Below are 6,000 nucleotides of genomic sequence, written 5' to 3'. Positions count from 1 at the left end.
GAGCTGTTTTTATAATAAGTAATAGTGCAACAAGGGCCATGCTGCATCAGTATGTTTTTTTCTGTAAATTATGTAACTGTAAAGTACAGCACCCAATAGACTAAGAAACATGAATTTCAAAGTTTTGTGTCCAGACCCAATGAATGGTGGTATGGGTCAACTACCAAGGCCATTAGGCCTCAGTACATTTGTCTGTAATAACATGTATTTGTTGTTTTGTACTGCTTGCTGGCATGAGATAGTCCTCTCAACCTCTCTGCATATGACCAAATTAGCTGTTTTATTATCCGAAATGGGAAGTAAGTTAAACAAGTGAATTCATCATATTAATTCCTTTAGCCAGTGAACTGTTAATTATTAGAATAAGTTAAGGCAAAGAGACTGGGGAATTCAGACCTCAGCTGGAACAATACCTACTAGAGAAGTGAAACACTTTTTTTTCCTTTTCTTTTTATGCTGGTGTGTCAAAAACCTGTGCCCATACTTGAACTTAAAGATAAGAAATAAAACTTTTGTGAATTAGAAAATAGATATTAGACTTTAATTATGAGTCCTATGAAACAACCTTATTTCATATTAAAAGTATTTTAAAATATTTTATTCTTATTTGTTTCATTTCCTATAAACATATCTTCTCTTAAGTGATGTCATTTCTTTCCATTAAACTTTTTTTTTGACATTTCTTCCCTCCCTTCCCGTCCAAAAAAACCCATCTTATTAAGAATTTAACAAATGACTTTTGTTTTAACACTGGAATTAATTTAGTATAGCTGATATAGGTTTTTTTTTTACCATAAATATAAAAATCCTGCACTGTTAGTCTTACGACATTACAATACAATTGGCCCAAAGGTTAATCTAAGTTTTTTCACAATGTTTCTGATAAGAAAGTTGGAGAATCCTTTTTTTTTTTTATGATCGTACCAAAAATCCTGCTGCTCTGCTTGAATGCTTTTTTGCTTGCTTGCTTGATTGATATATTCAGTTTATCATTTAATGCTTATCAAAATGTTCATAATGACAGATACAACTTTCTTTGATATGCACAGATTTTCCTCCTTTTGACTTTGATACAGATGCCAGTTCATTCATTTGTACACTTTTATTATGCCAATTACCTGTGTATAACCACGTGGCAACTGAAGTTTAATATTGACAAATGCAAAGTACTGCACATTGGTAGAAGTAACCCCAGAGGAACATACCAACTGTGTGGTACTATACTTAAGGTAGTAGAAAACGAAAAAGACTTGGGAGTGATTACGCAGTCAGATATGAAGTTTTCTGAGCAACACAGACAGGCTGCCAGAGCAGGTCATGGGATATTATCAATGATATACAGGAATTTTTCTAGTAGGGAAAAGGAGGTGATTATCCCTTTGTATAAGGCAATGGTCAGGCCTTGAGTACTGAATACAGGTCTGGAGGCCTCATTTTAGGAAGGATGTAGAGATGCTTCAGCACGTACAGAGAAAGCAACAAGATTGGTGAGGGGAACAAAGGGGTCCTCTTACCAAGAAAGGCTTAAGATCTGCAAACTGTAGCAGCTGGAGACTAGGCACCTGCAAGGTGATCTGATTGAGGTATACAGTATAAGGCCTTGATTGGGTTGAGCATGCTGAATTGTGATGGGAGTCTTCCACTTGCACAGATTACGAACCTGGGGGGGGGCATAAATTCAAATTGAGGAAAGACAGTTGTAGAATAAATGTGCGGAAATTTGCCTTTAGCCAGCAGGTGGTTAATTGCTGGAACAAACTCCCATCTGTCGTTATGGAAGTTGATAGCTTAATTAAATTCAAGGAGGAAATCGACAAACTTATAGAGGGAATTGTTGTGTAAAATTGTTTTTGGCTGATGCTACGTACATTTGCTTTCTTGCATCACATGCCTCTATTACTACTACTACGCGAATACAGAAGGGCACAGTTAAATTAGTTTAAATCTAGCGCTATAATGAGACTGCTCCTATTATAGAAATGGAATATTCCCGGCACGTTGCCAGCGAAATGACCAACTGAAGTGGGTATGCAGTAATGAAAAAAAAAAAAAAAAAAATCATGATAAATAAATAATAAAAGAAAAACGAAGCTTCTCGGCTATAAACCTTTCCCAAGAGCGATTACATTTATATATGGAAAAAAGGCCATAAATATACGCTTTGACAGTTCGCCAATGAAGAAACTATAAACTGTCTTATACCACGTGACTTGAAACAATACCTGAACTGTCATCCTCCAACTCATTTCTATTAATTTCTCTAGACGAGTCTAGAGTAACACCCTTACATACATAATTGCGTCAAATGCCAATAGCATATTTACCGCCCATAACTTAAAACTACCTACCTCACGCTTAAAGCACATTTCAGTGGACAGAAGATAGGGCTACCGCTCGCAGCACCACCTAAGTTAAATCTTCATTATGAACTTTTAAAATTAAGCCTCACCTGTAAAACATTACCGCACATTCAGTGAACGCTGAATTAATAACCACCAACCTAATATCGTGTTGGGCCACCATTAGCATGGATAACAGAAGCTATTTGCCTAGGCATTGACTCCACTAGATGTCTGAAGACGGCCATAGAGATCTGCAGCCGTGCAACTTGGAAAGGTTTCCACAGTGGTGGAACAGATGACGGGTGCATGTACAATTGCGTATCCTTCACAATTGGATTGAGTTCAAGAGAATTTGAAGACCAATCAAAGTGGATGGTATCTTCACTGCGTTCTCAAACCACTTGTGCAGAGTGCGGGTCAGATGACCAGAAGCGGATAATTGCACAGGCGTATGAGCAGGGATGCCAGACGTCCCGCAATGTGCGGGACAGTCCCCTACAAAAGTGATTTGTCCCGTGCCCCGCATAAACATTCAAATGTCCCGCAGGTAAAAAACTAACAGATTTTGACTGTAAAATAATAAAATAATGCCATAAAAGTGATGGATGCTGTTATGAAATGTATTTCTTTCCTAATATGTATGAATTTCGGACATTGGTGGATGAGTTGGACGCTAATGCTCACGGGACGCATTAGCATTAGCATTAGCATTAGCATTAGTAGAGGCATTTGATGCAAGAAAGCAAGCTTATGCAGCATCAGCCAAAAAAAAATAAATAAATAAATAAAATAAAAAATAAATAAAAAAAAATAAAAGAAACCACTTCCACTTCACCCCTCTGTTCGTTCAAAATACCTGTCCAGCTGAGCCTTAAACTTATTTAGGGTATCAACTTCCACGACAAGGGATGGAAGTCTGTTCCACCAACCAACCACCCGCTGGCTAAAGGCAAATTTCCGCACGTCTATTCTACATCTGTCTTTCCTCAATTTGAATTTATGCCCTCTCAGGTGATTATTCTGAGCAAGAGGAAGAATCCCATCAGCATTCATGCTCAAACCATTCAAGGCTTTATACACCTCTATCAGATCACCTCGCTGGTGCCTAGTCTCCAGACACTGTAATTTGCAAAACTTAAGCCTTTCTTCGTAAGAGCACCCCTTTGTTCCATTCACTAATCTTGTTGCCCTTCTCTGTACTCGTTCCAGCAGCTCTACATCCTTCTTGAAATGAGGCCTCCAGACCTGTATACAGTACTCTAGGTGTGGCCTGACCATTGCCTTATACAAGGGAATAATCACCTCCTTATCCCTGCTAGAAAAATTCCTATATAGCGTTGACAATACACCATGAGCTACTCTTGCAGCCCGTCTGCACTGCTCAGAGAACTTCATATCTGCCTGCACAACCACCCCCAGGTCCCTTTCATTGTCTACCACTGTCAGTGTAGTACCACAGAGTTGATACGTTGTTGTGGGATTGCTGTTTCCCATGTGTAGTACTTTACATTTGTCAATGTTAAACTTCATTTGCCACCTCTCAGCCCATCTGCTCAACCTTTCCAGATCCTGTTGCAGCAGCATAGTGTCAGTAGTGTCCTTGACAACCCTGCCTACCTTTGTATCGTCTGCAAACTTTGACATTAAGCTTGATATACCATCGTCAATATCATTTATGAATACAGAAAACAATAATGGACCCAACACTGAGCCCTGAGGGACTCCACTAATAACATTAGTCCACGACGAGCAGTGTCCATTGATTAGCACTCTCTGTCTTCTCCCCCTCAGCCACCCCTTTATCCAGAGCAGCAATTTGCCTCCAATGTCACACTGCTCCAATTTGTGCAGCAGTCTTCCATGCGCAACAGTATCAAAAGCCTTTCTAAGATCCAAGTATATAATATCAAAGTTATTCCCTGCATCCACTTCCTTTGTGACTGCATCATAGTATCGAATCAAATTGGTCAGGCAAGACTTCCCCTTAACAAAACCATGCTGTGTCCGAGCTATAACTGAAGTCTTGTCTAAATGATCCTGCAGTGCTTCTTTAACTAGTGCCTCCATTAATTTTCCTGGAACAGAAGTTAAACTCACAGGTCTATAATTACTTGTGTCAGCCTTTGATCCTCCTTTGTGAATTGGGGTCACATTTGCACATCTCCAGTCTGTGGGTACCTCCCCTGAGTCCAAGGAAGCTCTCATAATTATGGGTAAGGGTTTGCTTACTTCCTTTGCTGCCTCCTTTAATATAACTGGATAGATCCCATCCACCCAGGGTGCCTTTCTTGTGTTTATCTTCAACAATTTCTCCTCCACTTTACTCTCAGTTATTACAAGATTCTCTAGCTTACTGCTAGAGTTGAGTACACCTCTGGCTTTCCCCTCGATAAATAACTCCTCATGTGTGAATGTCGATGCAAAATATTCATTTAGTTTGTTAGCTACCTGAGCAGGATCATCAACAGTTGACCCATCGATATCAAGTGGTCCAATCTGATTTATCCCCTTCTTTCTAGAGTTTACATAAGTAAAGAACTCTTTGCTGTTTTTCTTTGCATCCCTTGCCAAAGATTTCTCGTAATCTGCCTTCGCCTGCCTAACCTCCTTTGTAACTTGATTACAAATCAACTTATATCTATCATAGGCTTCTGTGTCATGTGTTAATTTGTATGTATCCCATTAAATACCCATTAGACGCGTTAGATGTCAGGGAATCCCCTCTAGCTAGATGCTTCAAAACGGTTTAAAATGGAAGCAAATAATTTATTTGATACGGCTATAAAATATATAGAGAAATGGTTTAATTTCAATGACCACAAATATAAAATTCTCTCTAACTTATCTTTGCATAGCATACCAGCATTTCATGAAATCGTAGAAATCACTAACGCATTTAAAATAGAAGTAGATCAAGGTTTGCTGTTTGAAGAATATATCTTCTTAAAAAGATTTATGGCAAATATAACGGATATTGAAAGGCAATTACCGTGTAATCAAAGATGGGTTTGCTTTTTTTAAAAAAATTCTTCTCCACAATTTTTAAAAATTATCGAATACATTTTCTTTATTCCTCATGCAAATGCAACATCTGAAGGGACTTTTAGCGTAAAGATAGAAATAGGTTGATTCTTAAAAATTTGGAGGCCGAGTTGATGATAAAACAGAATTTCGGAATGAATTGTTCGGAATTCCAATTTTTTTTTAAAAATCAAGGTTTAGTCATTCTTAATGAAGTGAAATCAAGTGGTAAATATTGAATAATTTTTAGGATTATAGTATAAATAAAAATTTAACTCAATTATTTTTGTTGTTTTCTTTATTAGATACATTTTTAAATGGCCAAAATGAAGTTTAGAAATTAAAAATGATATGTCAAAATCGTTAATTGTGAAAAAATTTTCTTGAGAAAAATTTCCGCAATTTTTTTCATTTTTGTCCCTCGAGACCTAATTTGAAATCTGGCAGCCCTGCATATGAGGCGTATGCCTCGGGCCCAACATGCCCAGGGGTCCCCAAACCGACAAAAAAAATTGTTATTATTTCATTTTAAAGCTTTAACTCACAGGAAGGTTTTATTTATACGAAAATCGAAAACGAGCTGTGCACACATACCGTCGCTTGCTGGCTAAAAATTACTTTTTATATATTTTTGCTT

This window comes from Mastigoproctus giganteus, chromosome 3, assembly GCF_048544385.1.
Source record: "Mastigoproctus giganteus isolate SK-2022 chromosome 3, ASM4854438v1, whole genome shotgun sequence".
Classification (NCBI taxonomy): Eukaryota; Metazoa; Arthropoda; class Arachnida; order Uropygi; family Thelyphonidae; genus Mastigoproctus; species Mastigoproctus giganteus.
Note: the sequence above shows the minus strand (reverse complement) of the source record.